Consider the following 21904-nt stretch of genomic DNA (forward strand, 5'->3'; position numbering starts at 1 on the left):
AGAACAGCACCCAAATCCCGTTTCAAAGCAGTGTCACTTCAGTGCAGTTTATGAAACCACACTGGAATAAGTCGTAGCATGTGAGATCAGAATCAGGTATTCAGGATAATAGCACACATTCCCAGGCACAAAAACCATAGCTACAAACCCTCAGAAGTCTTCACAAACATGAAAACTGGCACATACAAGTAATTTCACGAAAGACACATTTTCAATGCTCTACATATGTGCCGACTGCTGCTAGAGTCTGTGTCCTTTCACAGTTCCAGCATGCATTTTCACACTCACACAACTGCACTGCATATTTACAGCAGCACACCAACACCTATCTGAAGGTCCCTCTCCACAAAAGCATGCGAACCTCTCGGGCATGTGCCTGCCACACGCAGTCTTGCACTTGACTCACACGGAGCTGCACTAAAGGTTCTGTTTGCCCCTTGCTACCTACTCTCCACCTTTCAAATTGTGCTTACAAACCTCACTTGTATCTCTCCTATGCTTCTAGTTCATGTTAGATATTTGCTGCTCAAATACGTAAAAATATCCTTAAGAGGTAGACAAAAAACAGAGGCCTTTCTAAAACAAAAATATATACAACTATACCTGGATAAAAGCTTCCTACTCTTATGCCAGGCAAACGAATTTTTTTTTTAAAGTAGAAATTAGGAGGGAATTTCTAAATATAAAACCTAGAATGTAATTTGAGGCAAAAATGTACAACACCAGGAGAAGCGAAGGGCAGACCAGAGCTTTTTGGATGATGGAGGTAATACAGAATAAAAGAAAATGCATTGTGGCTCAGCTGTAAGCAAAAAACATAAAATAGGATAAATTAGGCTACAACTTTTCATACAATCAGTTTTTGTAGAAACTCAATAGTATTTGGAAAAGAGGAATGTCCAAATTCAAAGCCAGTGTAACTATCTCCTCTACCAGAGGATTAACAAATGCATATAAACTAATGGTGTGCCCTAACTTGTCTCCAGGCCATGTGAGGACAAGTTACATGATTCTGATCACCTATCTTTAAAGGATTTCAAGACAGAGGTCTTTCATGGTATTTTATGGTAAAAGGTACACATGAAGACAGCACAGAAAACAGGTTAGTTTAAAAAATGGAGACAGAGAGAAGACGTATCTGGTTTTGAGAGTACAGCAGAATCAGATTATCTGAATGTTGCAGGTGGTACAATTCAGATTATACATTTTTCCTCAACCAGAATTAATACAAATGAAACATATATACATATACCTTTGTACACTTCAGTGATATATCATCACAGCAAAAACTCTAAGATGCTTTAAATGTTGAAGAGACAAGAGCCAAGCTTCAATAAGGCATTAGCAATAGTAGGGCCCAAGGTTGTAAGGAAGCTCACTAACCACCTCGGAGAACACCTGACCAAGCAGAGGCAAGGACAAGCCAGCACCCTTGTGTTTCCAACAGAAAGCTGAGGCCAGAGAGGGACTGACTGCTGACTTAGTTGCCTCATAAAGAAGATTCCTGTTACGCAGTAGGATGAGAGGCAGGAAGAGGCACACAGGGTCAGGGTTTAGGCAGACTACAGTTCAAGAGCAGTCAGGGTGTTTGCAGTGAGCTGCAAAACAATTTTCTTCAGAAAGGTGCACCCTGACTGGATCCTGACTGTGCAGAGATTATCTCTGGTGTAGGCTCTCAGCGAATGGGAGACCAGAGTGGGAATGGCTTGGCAGGCAGCTCCTGCTCTCCCAATAGCTGATGTTTTAATTTTGCACTTTAACTTTTATCCAGGCTGAGGTGATGCAAGCAGGGAGCCATGAGATTGCCTGGCACAAGGTCCACAGGGCTGAATTAACTGACATAAACAGTACAATAGTGGGTTTGTATGCTGGAAATGGGCTGTTGCTGACAGAGGACTACCTGGGTGAGGTGGGCGTTTGCAGAGTTGTGCAGAAACGTAATATTAATCTCTTCTGACCCAGTGCAAATGGACAAATTGAGCTTCCCCTGCCTAGAGAGTAACCTGTGCAGAAGTCTGACCCTTCCTTTCTGAGAAGGATAGAAAGGAATAATCTCTGCTGGCTGGGCTTGATCTACCAACCTGAATTCCCTAAGAAAGAGAACAAGAGTCCTGCAAGCTGATTTTGGAACTTCAGAAGGCTTCATCCTTTGCAAACCTCCACACACAGCTGAGCTCTTCTCACACCTTTGGCCAATTTCTCTTCCTCCAAAGAATAAAGAAGGAAACACTGATCTCAACATGGCTATCCTTCAGATATGTGTGATTTTTAAAACAGTTCCAGGACGAAGTTAGAAAGGACTGTAAGATTAAGCTGGTAGATCTGGAAGCAAAAGAGGTCTCTTAGGGTAAATCCAAGGCAGAACTCCATACAGAAGAGAAGCACCAGACTTGGTTTGTGAGCACAGCCTTTGGTTGCTGCCCTGACCAAATCCTCCCCTGGAATTGCTGCTCTCTCACTGCAGGAGGCCAGGGAACCATCCCACCCAATCTGTCTGTGGCCTCTGAGCAGAGCCTACCCAGAGGTGCTCTGGTAAATGCCACCCTTTGGGATGACTTTCATAAGGCAGCCTCGGGCTTTTGAGGTCACCTGTTCTCCTTAGACATTGTCCCAATGCTCTGCATCAACATTCCATCAATTTGAGCCTTGGATAGATCACAATCAGAGCACTGCAGGCTGATGGAGTGATAGGCAATATCAGTTCTTTCAGACATGCAGTATGGAAAGAAAAAGAAAAAGAAAAAAAAGAAAAAAAGAAAAAGAAAAAGAAAAAGAAAAAGAAAAAGAAAAAGAAAAAGAAAAAGAAAAAGAAAAAGAAAAAGAAAAAGAAAAAGAAAAAGAAAAAGAAAAAGAAAAAGAAAAAGAAAAAGAAAAAGGATTGTGATATAAGTCTCTAATTTTCCTGGCTCTTCCAAGATATAATGGATAGAGACTTTCTTTGAATACTTTTCTCCAGCCTTTAAGGACCAATCTGGTTTTGATAACCTCATATTTTACTTTTTAAAAAACTTTTATCATGGAATAATGATCAACTTTCCAGCAAGTTGACTGACTGATTGACAGAAATTTCATTTGGTCTAATATAGGAGTAACCTGGAAATCATGCCAAACAAACTCTTGATTTCACTTGTTGATAAGGTGTCTTTTTTTTTTTTTTTTTTGACTAAGGAAAATGCAGAAGAGGAAGAGATCTAGTTACTTTTAGGGTTTGGGATAGTTTTTTTCCCTTTTATGAAGGCTCTATTATTGTATTTGCACAAGGCAGTGAGTGAACTGCTGTCTGTTCAAGGCAAAAAAAGATAATAATTAGGAGACCTGAGCTGGGCTGAGAAGTTTTGTGTATACACTTTTTTATCTTGTCTGCTGGGGAAAGAGGAGATTGATGACAAGAAATCTTTCCCAGCCTGTGTCTCATTTAAGTTACAGAGGGGTCATTGGGTTGAATTCAGAAGACAATCCTTTCACACCTTTGAGGCCAATAGAACTGCCTGACTTCACCCAAGTCACTGTTACATGCCCTGGTCCTTTGCTGTGCAGGGCTAGTAGCCCTAAAGAGAAACTTAAATACTCTAAACACAGGTCCCTGATGGCTCTTACAGACCAGTCTTCTCTATTCTATTTTCTCTTACTCACCCAAACAAAACAGTTTGTTCTCCCCACCAAAAGCGGTTTTCTTTTTGACCAAACTCCAATAGATTTTTTTTTTTTCTGTAAAGATCAAATTGGCCTTGCAAACAATATGCTTCCACCTAAAGGTATCATGATGAAGCTCAACATCTGTTTAAACAGCAAATAGTTTTCATGTTGTGATTTTCAAACAATGAACACCAATCTACATCCTTAGATGTGCTTCAAACCTATATTTAGAACGTGTTTTAATTCACAAGTTATAGACTGCCCAATCCTACCATAAAGAGGTTTTGTGGCTTGCCCCAGATCAGTCTGAGCAGATCTGTAGCACAACAGTCTGAATATAAGTGTCTTAAGCCTTACTGTCCTGCTTTGAATGAGAATTCTCTGTCCCAAAACTATAACCTTAAATTTTGTGCTTGGATATGGTGCTAGGAGCTCTGTGCTACAGTGCTCCTAACAGTTAGGGGCCCTGAGTTAGGACAAGTATAGTCTCTACATTACCAGTAAAAAGTCAAGGCTTCCTTTTAATAACTGTTTATAACTTTTTTTTCCATATATGGCAAGTGATGTTTTGTGTGATTGTATACCCATTTTTGTCTTTGCAGTGCTAATACCAGGACTCTGTTCTACAGCAGAACATGTTCCTGCTGATATCTTTAATGAAAGTTCACTGCAGAGACACATATGCCCACAGACAAACCAGGCAAAGGAAATTTAACTTTTGTAAAATTAAAACAGCATCAGGTAAGAGGCAGGTGCAGAATATTTTACCAAATGGGAAAGAATAAAGACAATCAGAAAAGAAACTTTTCTTTCCAGATCGTGGACGAATTTGTAATAAGAAACAGAGAGAGGCAGGAGAGGAAATTATATAGCTGGGATTATGCCTTCTGCTCTTCCTTGCATCATCAGTTAGCTGGGGTATTTCATAAGAACTTGTATCCTACTTGCCCAGAAACACAGCAGTGTATCTTCTTTCATGTTTTGGCAACCTAATCCTTAGTCAGTCTCTGCCTAACTGTTGTTTAACTAAGTGGACAGAAACCTTCCTCAAAAAACACAGGCAATTGGAGAGGTAGGTTGATCTTATAGGCTTAGAAGATTTCAATGGAGAGCTATGATCCAGCTCCAAATTTGGATCTGTTGGTGATCTTTTTTCCATTATATGTTACACTAATCCTCAGCTGGGTTACCGTGGCCTTGACTGGAAAGGGATTTTTATTCACACTCGCACCTACACATAATTTACTAGCACAGTAACTGCTATTTCCTATACTCTTTCAATTCCAGCAAAGCAAAAATTAATCCTCCCTCCATGATCCTAGGTGTCCACAGGGCAGTAGCTGGGCCATTTGCTCAGCTACCAGGAAGAAGGAGAGAACCCAAGGCATCAAGGAATCTTTACCTCTGCTTAGCTGTTGCAAATCCTCCATCACAAGCGTGGCCTTCCTGGTATGGAGGTTCATCCTGTCAGATGGGACATAAAGTCAAAGAGCATCTTTTCAACTTTAGCTTTCCTAAAATTACACTAGCTTCAAGTCTGGTGTTGTGGAAAGCCAAGGAGGATGGTCAGTAGAACAGGGGGTGCTTGTTCATTGCTGTGATTTGGGGAGATGATTAGCTGGTTTCCTCTCCAAGCCCATGCACCCCAAGCCCATCCATTCTAATCACCCTAGGACCTTAATATTCACAGTATCAGCTTACTGACGGGACTGACCAAAAGAAATACATATCTTGTCAGGAGAAATAATGGTTACTTACTCTTATGCTGCATGCCAAAAATGAAAACACTTTTGGCATGTGCATTGATAGTGTCAAGTGTCTCAACCCAGACAAGGAGTGGGGCTTAAAAAACCAAATTTTTTCAGAGTTACTACTGGTAAGAAAGTATGCCTACTGAGGGCCAGGCAGCGAGGGTGAAGGGTAATTTTTCCAAGTCTGTGATGGAAACATAGACAAGATAACTTATTTCCCAGCAACAGCAATGAGGTGGCTGCAGTTTGAATACAATGATGTGACAAAAACCAGTGGGTAAGTGTGCAGGTTCCTCTTGGCTGGGTTGTCTGGGTAGGTAACAGAGTTATTTTAGAACAGGAGGTAGGCCATTATAAAGAAGGAAAGCAGTGAAAGGGCTTTTCTTGCCAGGGTGTAAGGGATGAAGAAAGCAAGGATAAAGACCTTCCTTTCCCTGCAGGAACCTCCATCTGGCCTCATATGGGCACTTTTGATAGAAGACTATTGACTTCACCAGGTCAGTCAGGCCAAATACAGAGGAGCTCACCAACAGTGGATCTATACAAAAGTATTTAACAGTGAGATGAACCTGCAGGTCCCAAGTGTCATTAGCAAACTTGATATAGTTTCTGTCTGGAGAAAAACAGAGATATCAGATGATCAGGACTACTCTTCTGGTCATCATCTCCAGCCTCAGAATACTCCAGTTTCTAATAGTAATGGACTTCGGGTTTTGGCTAGAACCACGCATGACATGCCAGCTTCATTCTGGTATGCTGTATCAACAGCACAACAACCTCAAATATCCTCTGCTCTGAATCTCCAAATAGTTCACTTAAATACATGACCCTTTTTAAGATATGTTCTGTACTAACATGAGTGTTTCAAGAAAAATGCAGATTTTTACACAGCTCCCTCTTGAGTTTATTACTTGAATAACATCTATTTCACTTGTTGGACAAGAGCAAATGGCTGTGGTGGATTATTTGATTAGACAGCTTTGGCAACAAAACCCATCCCAAGCTTAACATACTTTTAACTTTTAAGCACCATCATGAGTTACATATCTGCATCGCATTCAGCGACCTTCAAGTAAAGTGCATTAGGAAACCACTGTTCTGTCTACAAGTCATTAACATTCAAACACTATGCCTACACCCCATGAATGATCAAGTTTTTGCAGCACATTTTCAAAAAACAAAGAGAAAAATAACAAGAAAAATAATCCTTGTTTATATCACAAAGCATCACTTAGAAGAGGCAGGGCAACTCAGGACCATACCTATGCAATATATGAACATCCAGTGTCAAGAGAGTAGCCAGTCATGAAGGGTCAGAGGCTGGTTACCAGATAAAAAAGCTCTTCCATGCAAAGGAAAGAAGTTTCACCAGTTCAGTTCTATTTCTGTTGTGCTGCTTTATGTATTCCAAAAGACATCAATCTTTCCCATGTGTGGAAGACCCCTGGATGTGTTTGAAAAGCTCTTGTTGGATGAGTTACAAGTCCTGGAATTTCTCAGAGATCCCAGCACACAGGCAGTTGTGGGCAGCAGTAAAATCTTTTCCTGATAGACCTGAACGTGTGCCACTGGATTTCAGCAAAAATACCTTCATCCTTCGTAGTCATGTGTTGCCAGCTTCACTGTTCCTATGGCAGCAGTAGAAAGGATTACTTTTCAGTTTCATTGTTAAGGCAAACTCAAATCTCCGTCCCATGTGGTTGGAGGGTGACTTTGGTGCTGCAGCCTCCTAGCAACAGGTCCTCTTGGTTTCCACATTGCTTACAAAATAAAATCCAGTATTGGTCTTTTGCTAATCTCTCTATTTTTTTTAGTGGTGATCAACAACTACCAATTGTACCAACAGAAACAGAAGAGAAGGAAGACAGTGGGAAAGATTGTCACTTAACCACCAATGATATGGCACCCAGCAGGCCCTGCCTTGCTAATGAGACAGAAGGATCCAGGCACCGATACCACCTTGAGATGCTACTTTGTTTCTAGTGGCTCATTTCCTGAGGATACTCACTAAAGTGACTGGTCAAGGGGCATGGTTAACACCAACAAAAAATGTAAGTCATTAGCCATCAACCATTTGGGCTGAATCAGCCCTTTTGGCACTGTAACCATAGGCAGGGCAGCTGCATTCCACCCAGACAGACTAGTGCCTCTTCCAAAGTCACTGTGGGGATGATGGTCATCAGCCTGCAACAAGACACAAGGCTGTGCTAGTACACATCCTACAGGATAGCTGGCCAGCACTGTAAGGATGTTCAGATCATGCCTTGCTTGTCCTAGTGCCAGGCAGGCAGGTTCTGCTGGTGGAGGTAGTGCTAATACTTCTCTACTGACAAACCTAGATGACATCCATCAGAGGAGCAGTAAGTATCTCCAAGGGTTGCACTAGGATACAAACCAAGAACATTTAGATTTGACTGTCCACTTGCTATTTAAGAAACACTTTTTAAAAAATCTACTACAGTTCATACACACAAGGTACAAAAGCAACAATATAAGGTCTAAATATTTGTCAAGGTGTCTAATGTCCATTAATGAGATGCTGTAAGTCAGCTGAACTGAAAAGTGAGAGCTTACACTGCTAACTTATATTCCCAGACTTTCACCTACACACTGTAGAGCAAAGGATAAGCACTCAGATGTCTCAGTGGTTAGCTCTCCCAACAGTAAAACACATTCCAAAAATAGTCTTGAGAATGGTGTAAGAGTTATTAAATGTTTGTGGGATGCCCATGAACATGACAGGTGTCCAGTGCTCTCAAGCAAGGGTCAATGCCATCTGCAATACCCTCAGAGGTGTCCTGTAGAGATTTGTCAAAATAAGGTATGGGGCAGCCTGAGAGAACCAGAGAACTGTGGCTCTGCTGGCACTGCTATACTATTTCACCCAGCCAAAACCCTTGACACAACATAAGTAGTCCCCAAATCCCTCTGTCTAAAAGAAGAAATTGTTCCTCTAAAAACTAGAATGAGAAGCTGGGTCATCAGATGAGGGCAAAATTGGTTTAAAAGCCATTAAGAAGAAAGCAACCTAGGCATTCAGGAGCAATCACAGCTGCTTGGGCTGATCAGGAGAGACAGAGGGAATTATTTATTTATGGACTTCCTGCTCTCCCTGAGCGGGTCTCTCCACTGGGGAAGCTTTAAGAGGAGAGGGGAGCAGAAGGCAGGTGCTGCTTGGAATCCTCCAGAGATTTTCCTGGTCTGGGCCTCAGGAGAGTTAAACACAGTTCATGCTCAAAGCATCCTTGAGCCATCAACTTATCTTTCTCAGAGCAGGAAAGGCAAGCAAGAGCATCACACAGATCTCTGCTGGGATGAAGCACATGGAGAGCCCCAGGCACCCAGACTGCCATGCAAGCTTTGCACAGCTTTCAGCAAGATCCCTTTAGAGCAATAGTGCTTGAGTACACAGCCATTTCTCTCTTCTTGTGGTTCAGCTGCTTCCCTTTAAACACAGATCAAGTGTCTCTAGGGACCCAGCAAGCATTTAACAGACCTGCCTGATGGAAGGACCTCCAATGAGAAAACCAAGACCTGAAACTCCCAGCAGACATCCTCAATTCAATCCACATCTGAGAAAGCAACCCTGAAGTTACATGCAACAAGATTCTAACTGAACAGAAAGCAAGTCAGTCTAGTCTGTATCCAAAGCTCACCTAAACATTTTAAGCTTAAGGGGAGGGAAAGACTAGCAGAGTAAACATGAAGAAATATTGAACTGAAAAAGGCCAGCATGGAAATACAGAATTCTTGATATGGTATTAAGAATTCATTTTCAAGATACAGGACTGTGTTTGTCAATGCAATTTCTTACTGTTTCCCAAAACTGGAGGATGAGGAGGAGTTATTCCCTAAAATCACAGTTGATAATCTTCTATCAACTGTTCCCTAAAAGAACACCCTTCAGTATTCAGAGATGACCTTCATAATGAACTAAAAAAAGCTGTAGAGACAGACAGATCTGCCCAGTCAGCCAGATCTGGTAACTATCTTCTTGTTCTGGCTTTGGTCAGAGGGCCAGAGAGGGGTACAGGGGTGTGGAAACTACCAATCACTACCAGAGTCTTTCACTAGAAGATGTTGCAGTGTCCTGAACTAGTGTTACAGGAGGGTCACTGATGGGGATTGAACAGATTATGAGAGGTACAGCCTGCACTGTGTAAATTCATGTCTGCCTGCAATTCATTACTGATGGAATGCCAGAGATTGAGATGAAAAGGGCACGAGCAGATGGCAATCTACTGCTTTAGACACATCTCATACAACTATCCCAGTTTATTTCGGCTCAGCCTCTGCTAGTATATCTTGCATTACTCCACATCAATAACGTTCTTCTTCAACTCTGGTCTCAAATCAGCACATTGTTTTGTGCTATTAAAGGTACTGCAAAGGCAGTTGTGGTAGCAAAATAACCCATTATGCATAAAGTGCTTTGGGAAACCTTTGAAAAGGAAAGGACTGAAGAGCAAGAGAGTATCATCTTCATCAAGATCAGTGATCCACGGCAACTGCAACATCAAAAAAGCACAAAATCTAACCATGAGGGTGTTTCAGCAAGTCCTAACAAGCTCATCCCCAGTCTGCTCCTCCCCATACATAAAGGGATTTCTGCAACTTTTAAATATATAAAACCAGATTTGTTCCTACAGTTTATATTCCTCCAAACAAAGGGCAGTAAAAAAGGGATCCGTTTTCCTTTCAATAAAACAGGTCTTACTTGGCCTCTCAAAGGAAAATTCTTCTGCTGCCCATTCAGAGATAGGTTATGTTTTTAGAGTTGTGTAACCTTTGTTTCCTGCTCTGGGAAGCACATCATTAAGCACTGACAGCTACATAGCCCTGAGAGGGGAGTGCTCCAGAGATAGTTGCATCCCCCAGGGAGGTAGAACCATCAAGCCAGGGTCCTCCAGGGAGCTGTTCTGCTTTGACCATTGACTTGTGGCTTTACAGGGCCAAGCCAAATACACTTCTAGTTCATAAGGGCTGGGGTTTTTCATTTGTGTGCTTTAACATATGTTGTTTGGGAAATTCAATTCATCCCTTCGTTTGCTAAATAACAGCTTTAGGTTCTAAAATCCTTCAGAGTCTGTAGTGTCCTATGCCCCTTCATACTCATATGCCTTTTTTATTTCCCTTCCAACTTGCTAAAAGAAAAAAAAAATCCATTTTGATTCTGTTCCTGGCCACTTGACCTTGCTTTTAGAGGATGGCACACCAGCTTTCCCTGCCACAATGGTCAGATTACAAGACCAAAATAAGAACATTTCCCTCCCTACTGCCTGGGCACAGACAACCCCTGATGGTATTGGTGATGCCCAGCGTTCACCTCCTCCCGTTGCAGGATTTCTTTGCATGAGAATGTTACCACAGTACAATTCAAGGTACAATTTGAAATAGATTAACTTAAGCCAGTGCAAGAGGCACTCATTACTATAGAAACTTAATCTGTTTAGACAACCAATGAGCAAAAATGAAGCATCCTCAAACCGGCAGGAGAGCATCCACAATTTGGATTTTCAGTAGTTTAAATGGATTGCTCCAAAATCAATGCAATTTAAAGTGTACATCTCACTTGTGTAGAAAAGATATTCTCTGAACTGAGGAAACAACAGCACTGGTGGAATAAATGACTGCCTGTCCAAGGGTGCAACACCCATTAATAATGACTACTACAAAGCAACAGGAAGAAGCAGCTGAGGAGGTAAGGTCACTTTCTTGCACACAGCCTGTTAGGAAATACTGCGTTCAAATTGACTGCCTACAAGCACCCAAGAAAGAGCATCCAGCAGTGACAGCCAGGTAAAAAAAGTTTCAGAGACATCCCAGTATATTCAGGATCCTCCCTTGCCTGGGAAACAGAGGGGGGGGGGGGAAATGCATGTGGGTGCTGCTTTGGAATGTTTTCTGCCACTCATGCTGCACATGCATTACACAGAGGCGCAGCGTTGCAGTCAGCAGAGGATGCAGATTAGTTCTTGCAAAGTGAGCAGTGGACACAGCAATAATGTACGTCTTGCAGCTCTCCTGCCCTCCATGCCTGCCATCCAGGGCAGCCCACAGAGCCCTGTTATGAAGAAAAACCTCTCAGAAGATGCAGCAGCCTTTGTGAGAGGCTGGGGCCAGGATGCACTGCTGTCAAACAGCTCCCCAGCCCAGGATGTGACTGCGGCTGGCGGAACACGTTAGCTAATGAAGATTGAGGCAGGCAGGCACAGACATCCCCTCAGCCTGTTAATCCACTTAGGGAAGGAGAAGGGAAACCTGAGCTGAATTCCTCTGTTCCCTGCAAGGGACTGTACTGTCCTGGCTTTAGCACTCTAGGCAGGGCAAATGGGCAAATCCAGGCAGAGATGGGCTATGGAAAGCTCTGAGTGCAAGACTAGAGCTTTTGGAGACAGGAGCAAGAACCGAGGCAGGAAACCACAGTCCCTAGGGAGAGAGTCAGGGCAGGATTTTGTGTCCACTGGGAATTAATGGAGAAAATTGAATTTTACTTGCCCTCTCATTGAGAGAAAGCAAAAAGGGCATGTAAGTGGGCTTTTACACAACAGCATGGTAGGGAGAACACAGACACACCTTACACACTTTTCACTGCGCTAAAATGGTTCCTAAGAATCAGATTCCTGGGTTAGTGAGTCAGAGTGAATATTTGTGCCCCAAATACCCTTCCCAACAGTGACAGTATGCTGGCATATGCCTCGTGTCCGCCTCAACTGGCAGCTTGTAGGGATGATGGGTGCCAATCCCAGGAAATGTCAGATTATCCTTAACCACCAGAGGGTGCTCCCTATCTCAAAGACAGAGTCAATGTCACAGATGCACCCACACAGCCTGAGGAGCCCTGATTTCCAGCAATCGTGGAATCCGAGCAAGGGAAAAATTAGAAAATTAATAATAAGTAACAATTAGAGATTCCGATCCTGTGTCTCACTTCTGTTTTCCCATCCCTCCTGGCCAGGCAAGCTAAGGCCCCCTGTCCCATTTGTCCTCTGTGTCCTGCTCAGTCAGGTGATTTTCCTCACACTGAAGATTAAATCACTTTTATTCATTCCTCCTGGATCATGGATCCAGAGCAGGAAATAAACACTTTCTGCTTGGCAGGTCTGTAAGAGTGAGACTCCAGCTTCCTGCCCCTGGGCAAGGTTAGGATCATAGCCTCTGGTCAAGCGCAGTTTTTGCAAATGAAGGCCTGACCTTACCCCTGCACTGCCACAACGGTGTGAGGGCCTCCAGCCCTTACGTTCAGGTTCATTTACCCCACTCTGTCCTAAGCTGGTTTTTCAGAGAGCAGAATGCCTGTTGTGCAGGGATGCTTCAGGATGCTGTTTTAAAACATCAGTCTGGGGGCACTAACACTGCCTAACTGTCAATAAGACGCCTGTAGGCAAAGACTGTTTACTTTGGTAATGCAGTGACCCACAGGCTCCCTCCTTCTCTCACTGAAGGGAAGCAGAGGTGTGTGACTGGGGTTGTACATCCACCTGGCAGCACACCACCCTGTGCCTCAGCTTCCTGCTTGCACAGGTAGAAGCAATGCCCAAGAGTTGCATCACATGTGGAGAACAGAGCAGTTAGGATGAAATCGTAATGGTTATATTCCACCCTGAGATTCAGAAGAGAGCTTAAAGCATGCCAAGTAAGATCAGACACCTATGCAAAGCAGACTAGCTCTGCTGACGTGTCTGGCATAACATCTGTTTGTCCTAGCCCCAGCTTACTTTGATAGTCCTGGCTGGTATATCCCATGGGGAAACCAGTTCTTATTGATGGCTCCCACCCAGCACATGTGCTGCCTCTTGCTGTCTGACCCCTACAAGAACAGATTGTTATATTTTTTAAATTGTTCTTTGCTCTCCTTTTGCCACTAATGCCAGGCCTTGCCTAAGGGGATTTTTGTGAGAGTTCCTGCACTTGGGTACCCTGGCATCACTTTTTTGTGTGTTGTCTTTAAACCACACAGTACATTTATCTGATGAAACGGTTAAAACTGAGCAGTTAAGCTACTGCAAATGACACTCATTCAGTCTCTTACACAGGCTAAAATATATTTGATAGGTTTGGCTTACTTTATTTCCTGAATGAATTATTATCTGCAGCACATGTGGGAACCAGTGCTTTCCAAGTCATAAACCAGCCAACAGTAATACTAGTCATCCTTGAGAGAAGCATCCCATTCTACAGCCTAAATAGGCCAACAAATTCCTCTTCGAGTATTTGAGATAATTAATAAGGGAGAAAAAAGGGAATATATAAGAGAAAAAGATTTTATGGCACATTTCTTAGACATCTTAGAAACCTCTAATCCTTACAAACAAAATGTCAGGGATACATGACAAAGGTCTACTTCCTCTACCATTCATAACATTCTCTCTCCAAATTATAGCAAATATCAGACATGGTATGGAAAGGTTAACCAGCATTAGGTTTGTACACTGATCATCCCAACACCATTAATCTTTTACTTCTCAACTTGACAAAGTTTAACACTTCTGCATTACAGTCACTAAATACTTCATAGAATCAAAGAATGGTTTGGGTTGGAAAGGACCTTGAAAATCACTTAATTCCAACCCCTTGCCATGGACAGGGGCACTTTCCATTAGACCAGGTTTCTTCAAAGCCCCATCCAGTCTGGCAATGAATGCTTCCAAGAATGAGGCAGCCACAACTTCTCTGGGCAACCTGTTCCAGCTCCTCACCACCCTCTCAGTAAAGGATTTCTTCCCAAAATTTAATGTAAATCTACCCTCTTTCATTTTGAAGCCATTCCCCCTTATCCTATTGCTACATACCCTGGTAAAATGTCCCTCTTATATTGTTCCTAAACAAGCCATAAGTAGTCATCAAAACTGTGGTCATTTAAAATTATGTGCTTTGAATGTTATATTTTTGAATATTTTGTTATTCCTTAAACTTTGCCATTCTTCCTGCACACATAACAGCAGAGACTTCTAAAGAAATTTCCTAGCCCCAGTGACATTGTCCTCTTGGATATTGCTGCTGGGGAGCTTAGTGTTTTAATTACTGTTAGTAGGCTGTAAGTTCTCAAATATCCCAAATTCCTTCACTGTTAGGAACAAGAGCATCTTAGTGTCAGTTTTGCTCGTGATGGCAAATTAAAGGGTCAGATCTGCCTTTCTCACTCACACAAATCTGCACCTCAGTAGAGATTACAACAGGTGGAATACATAATATATAAATGAGCAGGTTTTGACTACCTGCATTCAGTTGATCTGCAACTACATGACATGGCAGCACTTAATCTAAATGGAGAGGGTGGGACAAAATGATCTTAAGCTTGTAGATTTGCAAAACTCGACAGGACTCACGAAACAAAGACAAAAACTATGTGCTAAATAGAGCAGACTACAAGTGAAGTCAAGAGTTAGGAAAAACCACAACTGTGTTTACCTGTGAAAAATACTCTTAACCCTCATATTATTTTAGAGTCCATAATTACAGGATTGTAATTTTTTCACAGAACCTCATCTCAGACTGCACTCAGAAGGGATTTTTCCTATGTAATGAGCAGCTGCTTGAGATGCTGGTTTCTGCTCATTGTTCAGGGTGTGGCCCCAGGCCTTATTTACTGCACATTATTCAAACCTGGCTCTAGAGATTTATTAATTTCCTTATGTGTTTTTCTGTGGGTTTGTCATTACACTGTCCAAGAGCTACACTATGCAAGACCATTTATTTCCACATACTTCTATGAGAGGAGAGGGTATTTTTATTCCCATTTTATGGATGAATGACTGAAGATGGTGTTAAAACATATCTGCTAATTCTGGGTGCCTACTCCGAGACACCAACGGCCTGACTGATCTGTGCTTGTATAGCACCTTGGGTTTTGTGGACTCACATTTAGTAAATTTGCACCTTTAAACACTCAGTGTTTCTGTAAAGCAGGCAGTTTGGGACCAAAAGGTCCCCTATAAAATAAGGAACACACAATTAAACAACCCCTGGCATAGCAGCTGCTTCAAAAAACCCCAAAAACTATCATATGAAAATGATCACGTACAGAAAAGAAGTCAACTGTCAGGTCACAATTTCACTGCCTCAGCTGTAAAAGCTTCCTTTTCTCTCCTGCAGTCCCTTGTCTCACTCAATACACACCTGACAAATGAGGCAGGGGTCCTACAGATGGTGTCTTTCACTGTGTAACTCTGATTTACCTCAGAGCAGGTCCATCACATGCAGTGAATGAGGCAGGGGTCCTGCGAAGGAAACAGCACACAGTGATGTAGCTAAAACATGAGTTGTATTAGACACACAGTCAGGTAGACAGAAATGCTTGAAGAGGATAACTGGTCTTTTTCCAAGGTCCAGTTTTTGCATTAGTACCATTTGAAATGCCATTTTTAGAGTTTGTTATTTTTACAGCAAAGGAATTCTGTCAGGAAGCATCACAATGACACTTTTGTGGATTATCAAAAGGGACGAATCCTTCACATGGGCCACTACAACCAAGGTAACAGAGTAAACGGGCTGCAAAGGTAGCTCATCCTCTTTTCTGAAAACTGTTGTGAGGAGCATGAAACACTGAATGAATTTCAGATCCTGGTGACAGCTGAGAAGTCATGATGCAGAGGCTCCTCCAACCATTCAATCCAAGTCATGCCTCTCTCCTCTGTAGCCCACCCCAGCCCACTTTCTTCTCTTCACTGTTTCTGCCTTCCCATGCTAACCCTTTCCTTTGCCCTCATCTCACCCCTCCAAACACTATTTCCCCACACTTCACAGCCTTAGCCTCTTGTTCATCAACTGCTCACAACTATTTCCTTCCCCTCCTCTCCTTTTTGCCCTGCCCCCCTTGCACCATCTTTCCATTCCTGTTTGGTGGCCCCACTAACTAACACTAGCTTAGAGCTTAGCAAAGAGGAATCTTCTTGATTTGCTTCTAAATGGAAGGAAGGCATAATTCAAGACTCTTTAAAATATAAAAAGTGCTGGTTTGGATAATAATTTCCACAAACAATGGAAAGTGGCAGTGGTATGATCCACTGAAATGAAGCCCCACTGGATGCACCAGTAAAGAAAAAAGATGGTGCTACTAGTCTGTCTGTTGGATGAAGCAGTGGAAACAAAGATAAAAACTAAGGAAGTTGGTTAAGCAAGAAAGAGTGCTGCTGCCATCTCTTTTGAAGACTTACTGTGGTCGGGTATATTAGCATTTGGATGGCAGGCCTTTGAAGGAATGTGGAGCACTTGTACTCCTTTGTAAACTACCCTGGTACCTCATAGACGCTAGTGCTTATTTGATGTAGGCACCTGCACACATCTCAAGCTTGCATCAGCTGGACATACATGTCTCAACATTTCAGTCGCAAAAAAGAGGGCTAGGACCAGGTCAGGTGTGAGATGCATCCTTCTATCCCAATGGATAATGCTATCACAGCATTATTCTTTCAAAACAGGCTGGAAAAATATCTGTCAAACATTTTATCCCCCTCAGACAGTCTGTTCTAATGCTTCTGTATCAGTACCAGTTTGTGACATCAAACTGAAATCTCCCACATTGCAATCAAAGCCCATTTACTTCCAGCTCTGTCAACATCAGACATAGCAAATGGCATTAATCACTTCCTCTTGGACAAAGCCTCCTAATATTTGAAGATACATTCCCCAGATCTTGCCTAACATCTAGATTTCCAAGACAGAAATACTAACCTGTCTAACAGAAACAAATTAGCACTTCAGTCCCTTTAACTTAATTCCTGGGCATCCATTTGTATTACTTGGAAGGCCAGAGAGTTTATATGAACATCCAGAGCAGGGTACAAGGTTGCAACTGGCCTGCTGGCTTGCAGTAGACAAACCAAATTTCCATTCACTTCCAGGGAAACTCACTGTAGTTTAAATAAACAAAAAAGGGAGGGGGGTGAGGAACATGAGAGTGTTAGCCCTTCAGTGCAGCATATCTCCCACCTGGATTCAATTTCTCACACATTTTCAAAATCTTGATCTGTAATTTTGGGAAACTTGAGAAGATACATTCTGATAAATCAACTCTATCATAGGTTACATTCTCTGTGTAGAACAGCAGAATTTCTTAGCAGTCTTTGGTGAGGCTGAGAGCTGTTCCTGTGTCCTTACGTCCAGTGCTGTGCCTTGTGTACAAACCAGACAGATTTAATATAAAAAGGTTCCCTGGAAACTGGAAGTCCACATCCTTGGTACACATAGGTATGAGTGTACACAATGACCAGAACTGTGACCAGAAATGTCTTGCACTTAAAGATGTGGGATTTAATATTAATTAGATAACACAGATTTGCCTCCAGTGTTACAAGCTGTGACCTCCCAGGGAAGCCAGGAGCCATTCCATGAAGACAGGAAACACAGGACCCTTCTCTGCCATAGGTGATGTGATGGGGGAAGGTGAGCTGGCAGCTCAAAGGCGCAAGCAATGGCTCTGTACTGCGTGTTTGCACAACTGCTTGGGAGCGTATCCCCGGGTGATGTTATTCACAGGCCTTGGCCGACAGTAAATAAGACGGTGGAGCTTGATTCATGAGGGATGACAGGAAATCTATAATGTGTGGGCTCTATAATCTGCTCGCTACTGCGTAGCAAAATGAAAGAACAACAGTCCAATTACTAAGTCCTTGCTGATCCCAAGCACATCCTCCAGATCTTGTTCTGCTCAGAGCAGTGGGAGTTTATTGGCAACAATGGAAACCAAGTTCTGGCACATGCCATCTTCCATTTTGGGATGGCAACAATATTTTGGAAGCATCAGACTGCCTTACAGTGGATAAAAATGCAGCCAAGAGTGTGGTATGATCTTCAGAGAAAATTTCTGCTGAGTTTAGTTCACAGGAAGACTGTTCTTATGGACACCAACTGCTGCACTCCACTACAGGCACTGTCTGTCCCAGGGAGCGGTGACCTACCCAGCCCCTTGCTCTGTGGGGAACTGGGAACACCATTCCCCTGTCAGAACACAAAACAATCAAAAGGTAGCTCCACGAAACTGAACACAGGGCTATGACCCAGCAGGACGCAGCAGCCGGGATACAAATGATGACCAAAAAACACCTTACGGGGAAGGAGACAGAATATGGGAGGGGTATGTGTATTCTGGGGCCAAACAGAAGAGGATTGGCTGAAGCTTGTATTCATACCAGGTGCAGGATTGGCCCAAAAGACAGCAGGGATCAAGGCCATGTCAGAAGCAACCACAGAGCAGACTGCGCTCGTACCACCAGTGCTGAAGACATGTGGAAAGATGGAAGAAGGTTTCTTTCCGACAAAACAGCCATGGTGGTAGTGGGAGGGAGGAGGGCTGACAGTTCCAGACAGAAGGAGAAGAAAATAATTTTGATTCCTAATGTGCAGTGCCAGAAACTCCACAGGGAAACCCCGGGCTGGGAAGGCACAGGATCACTCAGGTGAGGGTCCTGGTGGCTTAGAAGAGCCAGTTCTCTCATTTTTTTCTCTAACCAAACATATGTTTCATTCCTTGGGTCTCTGGCCCTTACCTTTCAGATCTATCTTCTGCCCTCTAGGAAAGGGGCAAGGGGAACCTCTCCCACTCTGGCAACAGGTAAACAGCATGTTGGGGTGGGGAGAGCAGAACAATTTCCACTCGATCCCTAGCAGAGGCCTTCTTTGCTGAGTACACACTCTGGGGACCGCCGTCCTTTCCCCGCTTCCCCCTGCAACAATCTGCTGCCACCTCCCCTCCCTTGTTATCTGTCAGTAAACAGTAATTAAAGAAGTGGCCTGCTTGATAAAGCTCCCGCCTGCCCTCACACGGTGCTGCCCTCTCGGACGTGTCTAATTAAAATCCTGATGAGAAGATGAAGAAATCCCAGCAGCTGGGAGTCTGCTGACTCTCTCTGCTCCCGGCCTCTTCATTACTGACGAGGAGGCAAAGAGATATAAAGGACCCCGGGAAATGCTCCGACAGCCCAATCGATGCAGCCTTTTGTGGAGCGTGGTGGCCCGCTCAGGCCTGCTTTTTGAACTGTGTGGATAATGAGGATGCTGGAGCATGGCTCGCTGCGTGCGGCTGATGGGCCGGAGCCCCCTGGGCTAGTCCGGCTACACCTTCGCTCCCAGGAACACACTCAGGGCCGCCAGCTTGGCAGCCACCATTCCGTGAGTCCATGCTGTGTGTAATAGCTGGGGCACTTGCCTGCCCCCCACCAAGCCAGGAATCGTTGCTTGTCGTGCCAGAGCCCTGGCAAACCTCTAAGCACTCCATCAGTTCTGTGCAAACGCGGAGTGTTTGTGTGTCGGTGTTGTTACCTACAACTGCAAAATCCAGAGGGCCAGCACAAACCTTCCCTGGGCAAAACCAGCACCACGCACAGTGTGCACACCAGGGGGTTTAAAGGTCTGCTTTTACATGAGAACGCTGTGTTTTCACTGCTGTCCCAGGATTTTGTGCTAGAGGGAAAATGTTGGTGTGCACAAAATGAAACAGCAAAGGTTTACACACGTGCACAGCAATATCGTCATTGTGAGTCACTATAACTATATTTAGGCACACTTCACTTCATGCAAATATATCCACTACATGGTTTTATTAATGTGGGAGTTTTCACTTGTAAACCAGCCCATTTTCAATTCATGTTTATCTCAAACACCAGAGATTTCCTTGCTCTTAGTTTGAAGATGAAAGGAACAGTAAAAAGGTGGAAGCAGATCTATATTTTCTAAAGTTTGAAAGCACATGTGAAGCACCTGCCTCCATGTCCCTTCTGAGACAGCAGCAAGCCCACAGGAGGTACAGCACCTTGGGAATTAAAATCATGTGCAAGAGTGGGAGTGCATACATGGTTGCAAATACAAGTGCATGGTGTATGTGCATGAAGGGCATGCACATTCCACATGTGAAATCAATAAAAGAGTGAGCTTTATTTTGAGTTCACACCTTGTGCTTCACAAACCACTACTGCTCATGCAATCAGCAAGTTGAGCAATAGTTTGTTCCCTTTTCAGAGTCTCATCTAAGTCTTTGCATGCAGTTTATTCAACAGACTCAGTCACTTTCCTATTTCCTCAATTGTAATTACTTTTACAGACCACATGTACGAGGAAAAAATAAAAAAAAATAAAAAAAGAAAAAAGGAAAAAAAGGAAAAAAAAGAAAAATAAAGAAAAAAAAAAGCTTGTGAAAAATATATTTCATGAAAGTCTCATGAAGTAAAAAAATATGTATTTCTGTTACAATTGCCATAATCTCTCCCCACTGTCCTCCTTGTCATGACAGGTTCAAGGAAAAGGAACAAATCATTCCTGGACTGGTTTACCACTGAGTTAAACTTGCCAAAAAACCGAAACAGCCTCAAAACAAACAGTCAGTATCAAAACACAATCAGCAACAGCAAGAAGTGATCAGACAAATACAGAAGCAGTGGCCTCAGTGTTAAAAGCTCAGGAATACCACTACTAAGGGGTTTTGGGGAGTCCACTGGAAAAGAGGAACAAAGAGGGGCAGCAGATGAGAGGTCCCATGGCAATGGTGACAGGAGCACTGTCACTGGGAAGTTCACAGGTTCTCTTGGCCCTCAGCCTCCCCTGGCAAGAGATGCTGTTGTGCAGATCGAGGCAGCAGTGCTGGATGCACAGAGCTCAGCACGCAATCCCTGCCTGCCCCACTACCTGTGCTTGATGGAATGACACATTGCTGCAGCAGCTAATAAATAGAAGTAATTTGATTAGCTTTCCCTAACTAGCGATAAGATCCTGACAAACCCTTTTTAATGCGTTTCTGGAGCAGGATGAAATTGTTTCATTTGGCGAGCAGGGCCCCACGGGAGTTGCCTCCAAGCTCCTTTAGTGAGAGGTAAAAATATGCCAATCATTAATGAGGGGAGAATTACGGAGACTTTAATGCAATCAGAAAAGAGGAGCCCTGAGGCAGCTGGGGAATAAAACCTGCCCTTAAATCAGAGGCAGGCAGCCGGAGCATGGAAATAAAGGCATACACAAGCATGTACATGCACACACACACCTACCACACACACAGAGACCTTGCAGAGCTGCTGTAAATACACTGGGAGTTTTGCCTGGCCAACAAACACCTCTCTCAGCAAATAGAATCCATCTTCCCTCCAAAAGATTTTTAAAATCACAGTAAACTATACCCATTTGGCAGTCCCTTCCCTCTGCCAGGAGGGGACCATTGCCCAACAGAATTGCAGGTTTAAACATCTAAAAAGCCCGAGCCTTTTGTGAAGGAGGCATATTAGCTGCTTGGGTATCAAGCAGCAGCAGCAGTGAGGCAGCTTTGCCAAGTGGAAAGGTGCCTCTCTCAGGGCCAGACTTGCTGCATGAACACAACATGTATAAACTGCTCACTGTCCTGCACTCATGCCAGAGGCAACATCTACTATATGGTGAAAGGCACCTCCTCCCATCCCCTCTCCACTCCCTCCTCAACCACTTCAGTGGATTCTCTCCCTCATGCACAAATCGTGTAACATTCATTCCTTAGTGAAACAAGTTTAAAGCTGCTGGCATTTTCTCTGGCACTGTGGCAGGCTCTAGTGGCCTGGCTG

At 43.4% G+C, this 21904-nt stretch overlaps 1 protein-coding gene across 2 annotated transcripts in view; it reads right to left on the bottom strand.

Annotated features, from left to right (window-relative positions):
• ESRRB (estrogen related receptor beta) overlaps nucleotides 1–21904 on the bottom strand; it is a 132012-nt gene that overhangs the window by 79953 nt on the left and 30155 nt on the right. The gene's annotated exons all lie outside the window — the stretch shown is intronic.

This window comes from Passer domesticus, chromosome 6 (assembly GCF_036417665.1).
Source record: "Passer domesticus isolate bPasDom1 chromosome 6, bPasDom1.hap1, whole genome shotgun sequence".
Taxonomy (NCBI): domain Eukaryota; kingdom Metazoa; phylum Chordata; class Aves; order Passeriformes; family Passeridae; genus Passer; species Passer domesticus.